Source organism: Balaenoptera acutorostrata, chromosome X, assembly GCF_949987535.1.
Source record: "Balaenoptera acutorostrata chromosome X, mBalAcu1.1, whole genome shotgun sequence".
Lineage (NCBI taxonomy): Eukaryota > Metazoa > Chordata > Mammalia > Artiodactyla > Balaenopteridae > Balaenoptera > Balaenoptera acutorostrata.
In genome coordinates this window covers 112,822,186-112,839,308 of record NC_080085.1, presented here as the reverse complement: position 1 = coordinate 112,839,308, position 17,123 = coordinate 112,822,186, and the positions used below count along the sequence as shown (strand labels likewise).

Sequence of the window (17,123 nt, the reverse complement as noted above, 5' to 3'; positions counted from 1 at the left end):
TGGTAGGTTTCACTGGTGTACACACTTGGGGCCCAGCTTGCTTTTGCTCGTAGTGCCTGCACTCATGTGTGGTGTACAATTCTCAATCTCTCTCTCACTCCCTCTCTGATGGGAACCATCACATCAAAGGCAAAAGGCGAAGTTCCTAAAAGGAACTTGGAAGAAACCTGGTAATCTCAAGTGACCCAGGAAGCACAGGCACAGGGATACGAAATACCGCAAAGGATTTTCCCAGATGTCACAACCATGTAATTGCTAAGAAATGAACAGCTGCACGGCCCCAGAATCAAATGCTGGTCACTGCCTGGAAGGCAGCAGGACCACTGTGAGCTGTCCCCACTTTGGGGGGAAAAACTCAAAGGACACATCCAACTTGTGGTGAGAACAAAGGAGAACACATGCTCCACCAATCCAAAGTGATAAGTGTGGCTGAAAATATAAATAAAGAAAACTTTTTGATTTAGAAGGCACATGTACACATAAGTAAAAGGACTGACCAAGATACAAGGGAATGAATCCAAGAAGCGGGCGGCAAAAAGCAGGTAGCCAGGCACAATCACCGCACTATGAAACAGGGGAAACCAAAGAGAAATGGACTAACAGGAGAGCAATAACCTTAAAATGGTGAAAAGAGCAGCTAAGCTGAGGGCGAGCAGGTAGTAGAAGAAAAACCATGATGAGGCAGAACTCTTTCCCCCAAAAATCCAAACGGAAAAAAAAAATGCTCGAAGACAAGTGCAGGTGTGAAAGGCATAAAAGAGAAGCCCATAGCATATAACAACCAAAAAGGAAAAAAATGAAATAGGGGAACCTGAAATATTTCACCATAGTGGGCCAAACTGAAACACTGGGGGGAAGCACTGAAGGCAGACATTTTAGAAAAGTTTAGAGAGAATATGTTCTCAAAAGGGGAAGAACATCGAATTGTAGCCCAAGTTAGGGTTGGGGGAGTTGGTAATAAGGGACAGTCAGCACTAAAATCTCAAAGGAGATTGTACAGATTGGGTAGACATTTTTGGTTCTGTTTTGAAAGGAAGATGCCAAAACAAGCAGATTTCACAACAAGGACAAGCAAAAGCATGCTCATCCTGCATGTGAGGAAGAGGAGGACATGACAAGAGGTAACAGAGCATCTATCTGACTTTTTTTTTTTTTTACGAAAGTAGACATTATTAAAAACTTTTAGTTTTTACCCCCGAAAATGACCAGACAGGGGACTTCCCTGGTGGCACGGTGGTTAAGAATCCGCCTGCCATGCAGTGGTTGAGAATCCACCTGCCAGTGCAGGGGACATGGGTTCGATCCCTGGTCTGGGAAGATCCCGCATGCCGCGGAGCAGCTAAGCCCATGGGCCACAACTACTGAGCCTCCGCTCTAGAGCCCATGAGCCACAACTACTGAGCCCGCGTGCTGCAACTACTGAAGCCCATGCACCTAGAGCCCGTGCTCCGCAACAAGAGAAGCCACCGCAATGAGAAGCCCGTGAACCGCAACGAAGAGTAGCTCCCACTTGCCACAACCAGAGAAAAGACCATGCACAGCAACGAAGACCCAATGCAGCCAGAAACAATAAATAAATAAAATAAAATAATACAATAAATTTATAAAAAAAAAAAAAAAGAATCCGCCTGCCAATGCAGGGGACACAGGTTCGATCCCTGGCCCGGGAAGATCCCACATGCCGCGGATCAACTAAGCCCATGCGCCACAACTATTGAGCCTGTGCTCTAGAGTCCGTGAGCCACAACTACGAAGCCTGCGTGCCTAGAGCCTGAGCTCCGCAACAAGAGAAGCCACCTCAATGAGAAGCCCGTGCACTGCAACGGAGAGTAGCCCCCGCTCACCGCGGGGCTAGAGAAAGCCCACACGCAAGAACGAAGACCCAATGCAGCCAAAAATAAATAAATAAATATATTAAAAAATAAAAGGAAAGAAAAGAAAATGACCAAATAGGGTGTTTGTTAGTCTAGTGGACCAGTTCCCCAGAATCACATAGCTCCTTTTGTGGCCAAAGACCCCTTACATGCAGAACAACTGGTGCTGGCAACGCATGGCATACAACTAGGACCCCTACACATAGCATGAAGCCTGCCCATTTACTCCTGCTTGGACTCTACCATCCAGACAGTAAATTAGAAACTCGATTAAGAAGGCCTCAGTTAAACTAAATCTGGTAGTACTCCCCCAGGACTCTTTTGGTTCACACTGTCTTGTGACCTGGAAGCAATTATGACTTTAAAAAAATGAAAGAGCCGGAAAATATTCCTCTTGAAGCCTGGCCCTGAATCTGTCCTCAAGAGGATAGGCGTGGCCAGTAGACAGTTAAAGAAGGAGGGCTGGGTCAGTGACTAATAAGTAAAGAAAACCAACTTTGGGACCTACTGCTCCAATAGAAATCCAGAGCCCTGGGGAAAGCTCCCGTAAGACAGAGGTATTCACATTCTGATTTCACAGAAGCAAAGGAAAGGCCACCCTACTACCCCACTTTGGGAAAAGCAGCATCTAAGACACCCCCAAGGAGATCCAAGTGATCACTGGCATTGAGATCCTAGGGAACATGAAAAGGCCTCGGCTTCCACCCAGTCACTGGAGTGCCTTTAGAGGGATGTCAAAATGTCTCAAAATCATTGTTTTCAACAGGAAAGTTTACACATACCCAACAAGGATAACTTTACCTGACTTTAGATATAGAACCCTCACCACATGTCTTACCCTCCTTGTCCCTCTGCCTTCTTCCACGTGTAGGACTAGCATTCCTATTTCTCCTACTTAATTACGTATCCTAAACCTCACCCCCCAATGAGGAAGTTCTTCCAACTTAAATTGTTCTAATTTAATGATTTCCCATATGATATTCTAATATTCTCCTCCAGCTTTCCACTCAGTATCACTATCCCCTCTTCTTTCTCTACCATTAACCAAATACCATTCCTTGAAACTGAAGAGTCCCGTATACCTGCCCCAATCACTTTGCTTCCCTTTATGCAAAACAGGTTCCTCTACCACTATACACCACCACACACAAACATACACACACACAAAATCAACTGAAAATAATCTGCTGGGCAATTGAAAGGAGGAAGGGGCCCTTTGCACTGTTCATCCCCACCTTCTATTCTAGCACTTCCTGGTTACCCTGAGGTTTTTTTTTTTCTATCCAAATAGTTCCACGAGTTCTACTCCAAGGGATAAGTCTTATAAGGGACACTGCACCCTGTTCCCAGATGCATTCATTCCTGTATTTACCGAGAAGGCTAAGGAGTTGTCTGCACACGGCTCTAGCACAGACACCTTCACAGACTCCTTGGGTACCTCCATGTTTGAAAGCCCTGCGTTATAAACATTTATGAGACTTAGACACAAAGGAATGTTAACTATCTGCTAAACGCATGAGAGCTTACTCATTCAAATGAATAAATGTCGTTACCGACAAAGTAGTCACTTTGGAAAGCTAGACATTCATCTCGAAGCAGTGACCAAGGCTTGCGATCTCTTTGGAGCTCTCCCGGTGAGCATTACCATCCAAACCTTTCTCAATCCAACTCACAGCCTTTTCAGTCTCCTCACGAGCGCTGCATCCATCCATTCAGAGTCATTTTGATGTTTTAAAACTGCCAAAACCCATTCAGAATCATCTAATCACAGCGGTAATACCCTTGAAGAATGATATACAGTTTACCGGCGGTAACCGGGGGTTTCACATCCGCAGTCGGCTGAATCCGGAGATGCAAACCTCGTGCGCGGATGCGAACCTCGTGCGCAGATGCAAACCTCGTGCGCGGATGCGAACCTCGTGCGCGGATGTGAACCTCGTGCGCGGATGCGAACCTAGCACGAGGATGTGAAGCTCGCGCGAGAATTCGAACCTCGTGCGCGGATGCGAACCTCGTGCGTGGATGCGAACCTAGCGCGAGGATGTGAAGCTCGCGCGAGAATTCGAACCTCGTGCGCGGATGCGAACCTAGCGCGAGGATGCGAACCTCGCGCGAGGATGCGAACCTCGCGCGAGGATGCGGAAGGCCGACTGTGTTCTTTCTACTCCGCCATTTTTCGTCAGGGACTTGAGTGTCCACGGATTTTCGTCTCCATTTTGATATCCACGGGGGTTCGTGTAACCAATACCCCGCAGATACCAAGGGACGGCTGTACGCTAGTACCCAAAGCCTAAACTGTGGGGGGCAAAACTTGGAGGGTATTTTCAACCCCCACTTCTCAACCATCTGAGACATCTCACTATGTGCAGTTACTATGTCATCTGCAAAAACTGAGAATAACACAAAAGCACTTGAACGGACCAAAGGTAGTCGATTTCAGCAGTGAAGTAAGCAAAAACAAAAGTTTTAATCTCTCACGTATATTTTCATACCACCAGATCATTTTAGCTTTTCCACCCACTGCCAAGATACTTTTTTCCTATTATTCAAATAGTACTCACTTCCATTTCCTGCTGCAAGGAAATTATTTTACTCCATTTAAGGAAAATACCTCATCATAGCTTTAAACTGGACCTAGGCTCTAGGAACAAGATTTTGTACAACTTCTAGATGTCACAGATATCTAGAAAACCTAAACATCATGAAATTAATCAGTCCTTTTCCAAAGGCACCTCAAAATGTCACCCTAAGTAAGTAGGGTCATCCTTTGAGCACTTCTCATTTCTACTAGATCAAAAAAATGAGTTGGCTTTCCTCAATTTGGTCTTCAGCAGGACCATGTGAATATTTGGTGTGTCTTTCACACTCCAAAGTTGAATCATTGTAATCTGAGACTTCAGTCCCTTTTGTGATGCTTCTGTGTCCTCCCTGCCATAAACTGTGACAGTGGTTCTCAGGTCCTCCATTTCAGTATACAGCATTCATGATATGGAATTTTTCACCTAAAGAGGATTCCTCCTCACCAAACTTTGGCCTTTTTTAAAAAAGCTCTCCTGGACCTCTTACACAAATATTTGGAGAGGCCATATCAGCCTATTTTTTTTTTCTATTCTCTCACCCCAGAATATGGGCTTAACTCATTTTATATATTTACTCATTCAAAGGTACACACACAATTAGCTCACAGAATTTCAAACTCTCAATATTGGCTCAACCTGCTACCAGTCTATAGGTTTCTCAAGGCTAGAAAAAATATTTTCTACTTCTTTTAATAGTTCTTCCCAATAGTGTCTAGCATGACACAAAGCACACAATATGCGCTCGATAATTACTTGCTAAACTACGGGGAAAAACTAAAATTCCCTCTACCCCATACAGAAACCAAGAACAACCCCATGTAAAAAGCATTGGGTCAGGCTTCCCTGGTGGTGCAGTGGTTAAGAATCCACCTGCCAATGCAGGGGACACAGGTTCGAGCCCTGGTCTGGGAAGATCCCACATGCCACAGAGCAACTAAGCCCGTGCGCCACAACTACTGAGCCTGTGCTCTAGAGCCCGCGAGCCACAACTACTGAGCCTGCATGCCACAACTACTGAGCCCATGCGCCTAGAGCCCGTGCTCCGCAACAAGAGAAGCCACCACAATGAGAAGCCTACGCACCACAACGAAGAGTAGCCCCCGCTCGCCGCAACTAGAGAAAGCCCATGTGCAGCAACGAAGACCCAACGCAACCAAAAATTAATTAATTAATTAATTAATTTTTTAAAAAAGCATTGGGTTTTTGAATTCCTTTTACTTCCCGTGCTCTCTCATAAACTTTCTCTTCTTTCTTCTCCTTACTTCCATGATAAAGAAACCACAGAAATAAAATAAAATTGGGCTGGGGCAAAACAATAAAGTCAACTTCCAATTATCTGTAGCTTAGCCACAGCTAATTTTTAAACCCAGCCGACTTATGGACTGCCTTCTGCCACTTACAGTAGAGGTGTGCTCAGGGAACAACTCATTTTAATATTTGCCTAAGCATAATATAAATAGGAAGGTAGATCTGCTGGGGAGGGGGACAGGTAGAGAATAATAATGCATTTCTGAAGTCAAACAGAAATTATTAATCTGTTTACTGATCTAGTTTTAAATTGGCCTGGTATCACACTCTCCCTATATTGGCATAGCTGATTGTTGGCATCAAACTTCACTTTGGCTGCAGAGAGGGACTATATTTTACAGCCCATCATTTTTCTCTGCCCAAAAGTTTGGTTTGGGGATACCTGAGCTATTTGAGACCTTAATCTCTCCCATCCAATCACTGAGGAACATCCTTGCCATAGAGCCATACCAGACCTGGGCTCTATCTACCAGCTCTTGTAGAACTTCCAGATGTCAGAGACAGCTGGAAAGCCCAACCAGTCATAATTAAACACAGCAGCCCTTTTCAGAAAGCAATGGCTTTTTAAAATGTCACCCTGGTAAACTACGTTTGGGTCATTTCTAAAGCACGGACCAAAATGTGCCGTGAAGTTTCGACTGGATATACACCCTTCAGTTCCTGCTCTGAAATACTAAGCAGGGTTACAGCAGAGCTGTTAAAGAAGCTGCCACTTCCACCTCAAAGGTGGATGCAATAATGCAGTGATGAGCCAAGCTCTTTCCTCCTACCACGTCGTAAATGCTAAATGTGTACTAATACAACAGGAATATGGAGAAAGAGCACAGAGAATCAAGATATAAGGGGAGCACTCAGGAGCTATTGATAGTTTTCTTTCTGCCACCATGTTTACCATCGTGTGATATAAAAAGGTAATGTCATAGGACACAATTGAATAAGAAAAACTAGATTATACTATAATAATAGATGCCATTTATTGGGCACCTGCTATGGACCTGGCACTATAGATGCATCATCTTGTGTAATCCTCACAGCCCTGTGAGACTAGGATTATCATCTCCGTTTTATAGATGAGAAAACTGAGGCTCAAGAAAGTTCCACACGACTAGGAAGTAGAAGAATGTGGACTGTAACTGAGGGCTGTATGTCTCCAAAGGCCTCCAGGTAATTCTGATGCGGGCTAAAGTCTGAGAACCACTGGACCACACTAACCCGTGCGTGGTACCACCAAGTCACGCTGAGTAAAGCCTCATCATAGTAAGACACCTAATCACCTCTCAGGTCCAGGTATAGAGTGCATCCACTCACTCCTGGGCTCAGAGCCACATGTAGTGCACTTCTCTATAGAACTTGGAAAAATGAAAACCTGCTTGCTCTCCTTGTCCCCGGACACCAGCATTATAACAAAACTCGACTGTACCCTTAAATGGCACTAACACTAAGATTTCTAGGCATACCTTAGCAATGAGGTAACCAAATTTTGTTTCTTAGCAGACGGTCAAAGAAGCCTATAACACAAAACTTTGCCTGCCCCTCAGTACTCTCGATTCTTCATGGATACTTAGCTTAAGGTCTTCTTAAAATCCAAATGAAGATGTATCCTGCGTCACATACTCTCATGAATAAGCTAAAAATTACCCCATTTTACAAATAATAAATCATCTCTCTTCAAATTCATCACAATCCATTGGGCAGGGAGGATATGACCTTGACATGCAGCCTGCAGCCACTTTTTAAACAATGATTCACTTTTTAATGTTTCATGGGGAAAGGGTGGCTTCTGCTTTAAAAAAAAAAAAAAAAAAAGAGGGAACCAGAACAGCATATTGGAATGATGGGGATAGAAACAGAGTTAAATTTTACTCTTGACTAGAATTCAACTTTAGTTCACCAAAGAAAGTTTTCATCATAAAAGAGTGCTTTTAAGTTATGAACAGTAGGAAAGCGTATGATTTAGAAGGAGAACAGTTTCTACGTTATTTTAAGGATGACCATTCAAAACTGGCGTTAATAAAGCCTAGTTTGTATGTGAGATTATATAAAATACTGTATAGCATCCTAGTGGCCGAAAGGTAGATTACTTCTTATTACCTCCCTCTTTGGCCGGTCAGACGCTAAACCTTCTGGCAAGCAGAGACTCACACCCAACTGGAACTCCAACATTAAGAAATTTCCTTTCTTTTGGAAAACTCAAAGGTCTAGGGCCTTCCTTCCCCCCTCATGTAATCATCAGTGGCTTCTCCTTTTCCCTGTCTATTTTATCCCAACAATTTCCACTTTCCCCAGCACTCTCTCCGTTCCCCTCTAGTGTTCACTTTCCCACCCAACTCAACCATGAACTCCTCCTCTCTCAATCCCAGATGCTGGTTGACACTGGAAAACAGCTCTCTACCCTCTGAGGCCATTCTAGTCCATCTCAAACTTAGCTCAGCCTAGAAGCAATGAACCACTCCAGCTGTCCAACCCCTGATTAGCGCCTCTTCTCCATGCCCCCACTCCACCCTCCAATTCTGGCCCAAGGCTCTCAGGCCACTGTTCTTTATCCTGTTTCATTCTGGAATTTCCATCATCCATCTCCATATATCTAGGATTCCTCCCACTTGCAGACTGGAAAAACTGGTGTATTCCCACTTTCTCATTCTTTCAAGGCCATTCTATTTATGACAGTTAATTCCTTCCCCCATTCAATATCCTTACTTTAGTCTAGATTTTCTAATTCATGCTTAGACTTATAAGCCCTGGATCCCAGCTAACCTCTGCTTCCTGGGCCCTCCCAGGGCAGCGGCTATCAAAGGCAAGTTTTTACCTTCCCCACACCAGCTCCCAATGACATCTGAATAAACACCTTCCTCCTTTGGCTTGTTATCCCACCCTCTTTCTCTATTCTGCATTTTTCAGCCTGTATAGTATCTCTAAACTCCCTATTTCCTTATGTGTAAATATATTTCTATTTCTTCCTACATATCAGTTTCTCTGTAGCCCTATTTTTACCCAAGATCATCCTTCTCGGGCTTCCCTGGTGGCACAGTGGTTAAGAATCCGTCTGCCAATGCAGGGTACACAGGTTCGTGCCCTGGTCCGGGAAGATCCCACATGCCGCGGAGTAACTAAGCCCGTGAGCCACAACTACTGAGCCCGCGTGCTGCAACTACTGAAGCCTGCGCACCTAGATCCTTTGCTCCGCAATAAGAGAAGCCACCACAATGAGCACCCACTGCAACAAAGAGTAGCCCCCGCTCGCCGCAACTAGAGAAAGCCCGCACGCAGCAACGAAGACCCAACGCAGCCAAAAATAAAAATAAATAAATAAAATTAAAAAAAAAAAAGATCATCCTTCTCTCTTGCCCAGACCTTACTGATTCTAGCATGGAAGTGTAAAGAGCCTTAAAGATTCTTCAAACTTTACTTCAGAAAACATTATCCTGGAGATTTCAAGGTTCCACTTTTTCGTACTTAGCCCTAACATGGAACCAGTGTCATCACCTTTCTTCCCTCTTCACTGTCCAACCAACCCACTTCTGACTTCTCTTTCTCCCTTCCTTCTTTCTAGTATTCAAGTCCTTTTCTCCCATAATTCTGTTCCCCTAAAAGAATACCCTCTCTAAAACCCATAATCCAGGCTCATCATGTTGAGATCCTCTGCCCCCTGTACTAACCTTTTTTTTCCTATGTAGTGAACTGTAGCATGAGTAAAGCAAAGAGACCTCTGGAGGAACCCCCTTTGCTTCCCAAGAAAGTTTACATCACTGAGAAAGAAAGGGATCCTCCTTCCCTCCCTATCCTCTCCTGGCAAATCAAAACAATTAGCTCTGCAAGTGTCCTTGGTACAGCCACCATTTCTTGTGGAAATCCCCTCCACTCTGCCCAATCCAGACTCCAACTGCAGAACTTCCCAGGGACTTAGCTTTCCTCTGCCCTGTCCCAACAATTTGCCATCTCTTCCTTGTGGCCTCAAGAACTAGTCCTCCTTAACCGAGACATCAGAGTCCTCTCCCCTTCCTTCATCAGCAACTTCTCAGGGCCATAACAAAAAGAAACCTACCTACCTTTGCTGCAAAGCTAGCAACGGGGTCAACCCTCTTAACATCAATTTGAGTAAGTCTCTGTGCCCCATGGCCTGTGACTCTTGTCCCCTATATCCACCCCAAGGGCAGCTGCCTCAGTTGCCATATCAAAAGATGAGACTGCCTAGCAATATCCACATAGCTTAGTCAGATGGCCATGTCCCTCCTCAACTCCATCAGCCTTCAGGTTCTCTTAACTTGCATCACCAAGCCTCCTGCTCCTCCTAGCTCCCCCAGTCTTTCCTACTAACTTCGCTTCTCCATCAAAATTTTACAGGTTCCTCCTCCTGCATTTTGCTTCTATTTGGAGCCTCTGGATGATTCTTGGGATTAGGTTACCCCGTTTAATCCTCCAGTGGAATCCTCCAAATTTCTTTCCTACATACTGTCCTCTTCAGTACTACATGGTGACATCACCATCCAATTTAAGTACCCCTAAACTCTGCTCCATTGTGCTGCCTACCATCTCTCCCCAAATAAAGCTTCCTCTCACCCAACATTCAAGGACAGGACAGGTAAACAGAAAATTAGATGACCTTTAAAGTCCCTTCCAACCTTGTAATTTTATTATCAACCTAATCTACTCCCAACCCCGAATACATACCCCATTCATTTCCCCCGAAAAACGTTTCAGCAGTGTGACTTTGAGAAATAGCCTTCTAAGTTGAAAGAACCACGGGCTAACCAGGGTAATGCAAACCTACAGTTGCACCCCCAGAAGTCTCACCAAACATTTCTGCAATTGTACTCCTCCTCTGTGCCACGGGGACTGCCTCCAAACTGCCTTGAGAGTATTCCGCTGCCGGAGAAGTTACAGGGCCCCCTTCCCACACTCGCATAAAGAGCCCCTAAACCCTGGGCTAGATGCGTCCTCACCAAGGTACGCCTGTCCTTACTGTCTACTCTAGAAGACACCAAGAATAAATATCACCGCATCGACAGCTTCATACAGCCAACACTTAAATTTTTCAAAACAATAAAACAAAACCAGAGTGCTTCCACTGGGGGGGGGGCGGAATAGAAGGGCACCCCCACCGGCCTCCCAGGTTTGCAGTGTGGTTCCCTCCCGCCTTTCCCCTCGACCACGTCTTTCCCTACAACAATCTCCCACACCTCCATAACTCGAAATCCCCAGCTGAGGTGCGGCCGGCTCCTCCCAGCCTTGCCCCGGACGTCCCTCTGGCCCAGCCTTCCTCTCGGCGGGACCCCAGCAAGAAGGGCCCCCTCCATCGTCCAGCTCACCTCCCGGTCCCTTCCCGGGCCTCTGGGCACCCCCGCAGGGCTCTGTCCCGAAGCAGAACCTCGAGAAGCCAAGCCCACGAGGCCCGTCGCGGGACCCACCCCCCGCTTCCTTCTCCCAGCACCTCGTCCTCCATGCACCCGGCCCCCGGGGCTCTTCGTCGTCGTCGTCCCGGCTCGTACCGCCCCCCGTCGGGGGCTCCACCCCCCGCCTGCACCCGCCCCCAGGACGGTCCCCTCCCCACCGCGCGCCGCCTGCGCCCTCTGCCCCGGCACGGGACTCTCTTTGGCCTCCGTTCCCCGCCCAGAAGCGGCGGCGGCGGCGACGGCAACGGCTGCGGCGGCCCCAGCAGGAGCAGCAGCGGCGGCGGCGGCAGCGGCGGCGGCGGCAGCAGCGCCGCCCCGGCCCCGCCCCGCCGCCCGCCGGAGCCCCACGCCCCGCCCGCCCGCCCCGCCGCGGGACTGCTCCCCCCAAAGCCCACCACTAAGCACCCCCCCCACCCCAGTCCCCAGCCGCGATCCGTTCGAATCCAGCTCCGCCAGGCCTGCTGTCCGTTCCTCACGCCCCTTAGGACCCGGGGTGGGGGAGCCCTGGGGTTCGCGGCCATCCCTCTCCCTCCTTCTCCAAGGGCTGGGGGATTGCCCCCGATCCCGAAACCCGGCCCAGTAACCGGAGCCTCCCTCCTTGCAGCCCTCAGCTTCGCTCTCAGACCCCTTGCTTCCAGGCCTGGCGCGAAGCGGGTGGAGAGCTTGCACGCCGGATCTCCCCACTGGCTTGCCGGGGCTAGTATGAATTGCCCCCGATCTCATCCTCCTTCAATTTAAGCCCCCTCCCCGCCGCGCCCGGCCCGGCGGCCCCCGCCCCTAGAGCGAGGGCAGCGGAGCCAGGGCGCTCCGAAGTCATCCCCCGCCTTTTTTCCAGGGACTCGGATAATTGCCCCTGCCCCCATCACAGCACTCCCACTCCCGAACCCAGGCCCCGCCGCCACCTAGGGGTACCCCTTACCCTACGGTTCCTGCACCCCGACACCAGGGAGAAAGCAGCCCTTAAGAGCACCCGTCGCACCTCCCCTCTGAGGTTGGAGGGTATTTTCTCCTGGTCTCTTCAGGACTTCATCACGGACAGCCCCCCCCCCCAAAAAAACAAGCCCTTTCTCGCCCTGCCCTGCTGGCCAGCCTCCCTTCGGATCGTCGGATCCTTGTATCAGGGGGTTGGGGCCAGGTAGTTAACAAGACCGTAGCCTTCACCTCCCTTTCCGAGGAGTGGGGTAATTCCAATGGTTCCCCCCCAGGATCAACCCGACCCCCGTTTCCATGGAGACCCCCGCCCAGCCGGGATGAAGACTCTCGGATCGTGGCTAACAAGTCTCACCTGGCTAAGGGAGAAGGGGTGAGGAGGGGGTAGGGTAGGGCAAGAATGGGGTACGAAGGTGGGAAGTGGAGGGGAGCTGTCCCGAAGGGAGGGGCGAGGACAGAGCGAGCTCCAGGGAGCGCTACGTCCGGGGACACGAAGAGGACGGCGCCCCCGGGGGGCAAGCAGAGCGGCCGCGGGGCGAAGAAGGGACAGGGTTGGGGAAAGGCTTGAGGTAGAAAGGAGCGGGTGGAGGATACGAGAAAGCCGGGGAGTCAAAAGGGGTGGAGGGGTTGGAGGAGAGAAAAAAAAGACGCACCTGTTCCCGAGTCGGCTCCGCGGGGAGGCTCAGGCCGCCACCCGGACTCCCTCTTACCCCCTCTGAGCCACCACCCGCCTAATACTGCCCCGATCTGATGCCCCCTCCGCCCCTTATTGCCACCGACCTCCTTCTCCTCTCTCTCGGCGGCGGCGGCGGTCGGACTCTAGGAACTGAGAGGAAGAAGGGAGGGCTCAGCAAAGCGGAGGAGAGACAGAGCCACACACTGGCAGCAGCCGCGGCGAGCGAAAGAGTGAGGGGGAGAGCGGTGTGTGTGTGTGTGTGTCTGTGTGTGCGAGCGAAGCCTGGTGGAGTGGGTGCCGGTCGCAAGGCTCGACGGGAAGTGGAGTCCGGTCGGGTTCGCGGGCGGCGCCAGCCACCGCTCCGCGGGACTACAACTCCCAGAATGCCGCCTGTCCGGGGGGAGGAATGGGGAGGAGGAGGCGAAGGGAGGGAGAGAGCAAGAGAGGGAGGGACGAAAGCAGGGAGCAAGCGGCGGCGAAGGGGGCAGAGCCAAGCAGCCCCGGTGACACTGGGAGGGGAGGGGAGGAGGAGGGGATCGCTGCGAGGACCGAGCGGATTCCGGAGAGGGAGGCAGCGGTGGCTGCAGCAAGCCGGGCAAAAAGCTAGACTCCCAGGAGAGGCGGAGGCGCTCAATTCGAGAGGCTGCAGGAGCTCCACGCCCCCCCCCGTACGCCCCACGAAGGGGGAGGTTGAGGAAGGGAAATGATCAGTGCACCACGGCCAGGGGTTTCTCTCTTTCTTCCAACGCTCTCCACCTTATGCCCCGACCTGACTTTCTCAGGCCACTGGTGCTGGATCCAGTGTGCAAATCCGGAGACCCCAGATCTCCCCTGCCCGGCAGCACAGAGCAGACACATTCAGTCCCCTTCTCCCAGGGGCCTGAGGGAGGCTCCCCTTGCTGGCAGGGCGTGACTCCCCCCTTCTTCCCGCCCCCCCTCATCGCCACCCCCCATCTCCCTCCCCGGAACCCCTCCCTTGAAGCCGGGGCTCGCGTCTCCCTCCCAGCCAAGAAAGGGAGTCCCTCGGGGGCGACTACCCAGCCCCCTCCCTTATACTGGGCCCTTACCCACCAGTATCCCCTTCTTAGCGTTGCCCCCCTCACCGAAGTAATAGTGGGGGCGACCCGAGTTGGACTGGTGGCTACTTTCCCTCCGAGACTAGCCGTCCTTGGCCACGCCGACCCTGTGTAGAGACAGAGAAGCACATTAATTCTCCCGTTCCCCCCCCTCAAGTTCGGATCCCCGTGGAAATGGCTCACAAGGAAAGAGGGGTTGGTAGTGGAAGTGAGCTGGGGTTGAATCCCAATCCTCAAACCTCATCCCAGGCGTGGAAATCCAGGGATTCGTCCCCTTCCTTAAAAGCCATCAAATCGCTTGCGGGGGGGCGTTAGTTGGGGGTAGATTATCTAAACCCCAATGTCCATGCTACTCGAAGCGACGCTACATGTAGGAATAAGATAGGAACTAGGCTGCCGCCGCGAGAGGAAAAGTATTACACCCCCCCCGCCGTCGTCCACCCCCAAACACACAACCCTAGGAGAGTCAGATGGCCGAGTAAGGGGCGGGGGGAGGCGGTGGGAGTGCTGGAGAGTGAAAGGGTTGCGGCGGGGAGGGTCCGCGGCCCCCTGAGAGCAGAATCCAGATGCTAAAGAGGTGGGTGGGGGGGGTGCGGCATAATTGCAGACAGTGTCTCTCCTAGCTTTTCCCGGAATCGCCACCGAACACCGTCTAACACTCGTAGTTGCTTACCAGTCAATCCCCTAGCCCCATTTGTGCGCTTGAGGCTGCCGGAGCCCGGGAAGCCCGGGCACAAACTCCGCGGAAGCTGGCCTTCGCCGCCGCCGCGCTGCCGCGGGCCTCCCTCCCTCCGCTGGCGGCCCCGCCGATCTACCTTCGCCCCCGGCCGAGGCCAGACCCCGCTCGCAACTCCACGCCCCTACTCCACCCCCGGCTCCCCCTCCCCTCGCCCTCTCCCCGCTGGTCCGGCCCAGCCCCTAGCGCCGCCCCGCCCTACTGCTCGGTCCCGAGCCCAGCAAGTGCCCCGAACTCGCCCCCCGCCCCCACGCCCAGGCCAGTCCGGCCGGGCCTGGTTTCCCCCTCCCGCCGCGCCCCGCCCCCGAATCCACGTCCTACTTCGCCACCCAACTCGGCCCGATCCGGGTTCGGCCCGCGCCCAGGCCACCGGAGTCCCCGGTTCGGTCCGGTGTACGGCCACCCACCCCGCCCTTGCCTGGGTGCCGGCCTGGCCCGCTGCCTGCGCCCGCCGAGCCGACTCAGGCGCGCGGTCCTGGTCCCGGTCCTGGTGCCGGCCTCGGTCCCGGCGGCGTTGCCGCGTCTCGCCACGAGGGCTGGGTCCACGCAAGATCCGAACCCGCGCGGGGTGGGGGCCGAGGAAAGCAAGTTTCTTTATCTTCTCTCCGCCCCCGCCGCAGGGCCGCGCCGTCCCCCCCCTTCCCCGCTCCCACGGAGCCCCCTTCACCTGGGCAGAGCCCCTCGGCCGCTGTCGCAACTTTGCTCTTCTCCACGCTGCCGGGGAAGCGGGCGAAGCGGGAGGAGGAGGGAGGTGGAGGGGGGTGCTGGGATCAGGCCGCTGGGCTCCGGGAGGACACGTGGGGGAGGAGGGGAAAGAGGAGGAGGAAGGGGGGGCGGGCCTGCAGTTCTCGGGGCTCCCCCTGCCAGCCCCGGGGAAGCCGGAACCTCGCCGGGCAGCCGCAGACCCCGCACTGGCCACGGGGGAAGAACGGAGCCACCTTCCCCGGCCAGCCCCTGGCTCCAGGAAGGAGGGGGGGCGAGCAACGCCGCTCGGGGTTGGAGAGCAAGCGTTTTCGCTCGAGCTTTATGTGTGGCTCTCTCTTTCTCCGTTTAGCCTCTGTGTATGGGGGGGGTAGGGTCTTGCCTGCGGGGGGGACGGACGCCCCGCCGGACGCCCCGCCCCTCTCCCGGCCCCCCACTTCCCTAACCCGGGCGACCTCGGTGCGTGGCTCCGGCACGGGCACCGAGGCCGCCCGCGGGTGCAGCCCCAGCCCCGGTGCCGAAGTGGGACAGGTGCTGGGGAAGGGAAAATGCCGGGGCTCGCTGCCTCGCCTCGCGTCTCCGGGGCGGCCCACCCTTCGTGGCAACGGCCGGGGCTGCAGCCCCCCTGGGCAGAACTCAAAGGGCAGCCCCTGGCCTGGGCGTGGAGGCATCTGGGTGGGGGGGCGGGTAGGAGTGAGAGGCCCGAGGGAGGAAGGAGGAGGGGGACGAAAGGTCTGTAAAGGGGGGAGCCTGCACGACTCGGGCCGAAAACCTGGCTCTCTTTCCCCGGGCTCCTCAGTCACCAAACTGAACCCCTTGACCCTTACCCTTTACCGTAACGACTCCTCTCCTGGCCAAAGGAATAAATCCTCGTATGTGTTTACATCCCAGGCTATCCCCGGCACTGAAGGGCTGAAAAGCCTGCGGTCCACATTGGAACTCTGATGACTTTACATTAACTCTGAGGAGAGCAGCTTGCGATGGAGCTGAAGCTGCCAGGCGGACTTATTTCAGTCTTAGGGTGTTTCTTAGCAGCTCCAACCCTGAGTCGGTGGTGGGGACTTCAAAGGCATCGCCTCAACCTAGAGGGTATTAGGGGAGGTGCCCTGCAGTTCCTGGAGGGTTCAGGGCTTTGTAAACGGAATGTGAAATGAATAGCAGGAATTTGAAAAAACAATCTTTAATGTGCAGATATATTGATATTATTTATTATATATTTATCTATACTAAGGAAGCCAGAGGGTGATGTGGACTGGAAGGAAGCCCTGCAGGATTAATGTCTTCCTCCTCCCCTCCTCCCCGCCCCCCTCCTTTGTCCTAGGCCCAGAGGTTCCATCTCTAAGCTGTGGGGTGTCTTCTCTCCTTCTCTCCTTTGGAAGGACTTTAGAGATGGCAGTTGAGACTTGCCTGGTATGTCTCCCTCACCTGGTTTGAAGGATGTGTGTGAGTATTGCGGAGGAGGGCAAGCCACTAAGGCTGCAGTGGCTTTGCTGCTGGATGAGGCCTGGTGTTCTATGACCCCTCTTGCTTGTCCTCACCAACGTCAAAATCTGTTGCCAGCAGTGTGGACATACCGCTTGCCATTTTGCTTTGCTTTGGGAACCTCTTCACTAGCTGTTTTACTTGACCACTCCTGCCCTGCCATGCACCCCACACACACCTTAAAAAGTGGCCTAAGTTGCACCAAGGGAAAGTGAAGATTGGGAAATGATTTGTTTAAGCTAATCAACATATGAACTCGAAATGCATTATTAAGGGGGGAAATTGCCTCTATCAGGCCTGATAATGCAGGCCCCACCACTTCTGCTTTGATTTAAATTGGCCGTCTTCACTGATTTTAATTAATCTGGTA

The 17,123-nt window shown here is 52.1% G+C and overlaps 1 protein-coding gene across 13 annotated transcripts in view; it reads right to left on the bottom strand.

Annotated features, from left to right (window-relative positions):
* The window catches only part of BCORL1 (BCL6 corepressor like 1), a 61,821-nt gene extending 46,463 nt beyond the window's left edge, over positions 1–15,358 (bottom strand). For 6 of the 13 annotated variants that reach the window (XM_057538662.1, XM_057538664.1, XM_057538663.1 and 3 more), the window contains exons 1-2: positions 14,507–14,674; positions 13,861–13,940 (exon numbers count right to left, since the gene is read on the bottom strand). The gene's annotated coding sequence lies outside the window, so the exon portion shown is untranslated. Of the gene's footprint in view, positions 1–11,067; positions 11,090–11,189; positions 11,260–12,734; positions 12,787–12,861; positions 13,007–13,824; positions 13,941–14,506; positions 14,675–15,236 lie in introns of those variants that run through there. The other 7 variants (XM_057538655.1, XM_057538653.1, XM_057538656.1 and 4 more) reach the window with 7 other exon arrangements.
* Between the last annotated feature and the right edge of the window lie 1,765 nt (positions 15,359–17,123).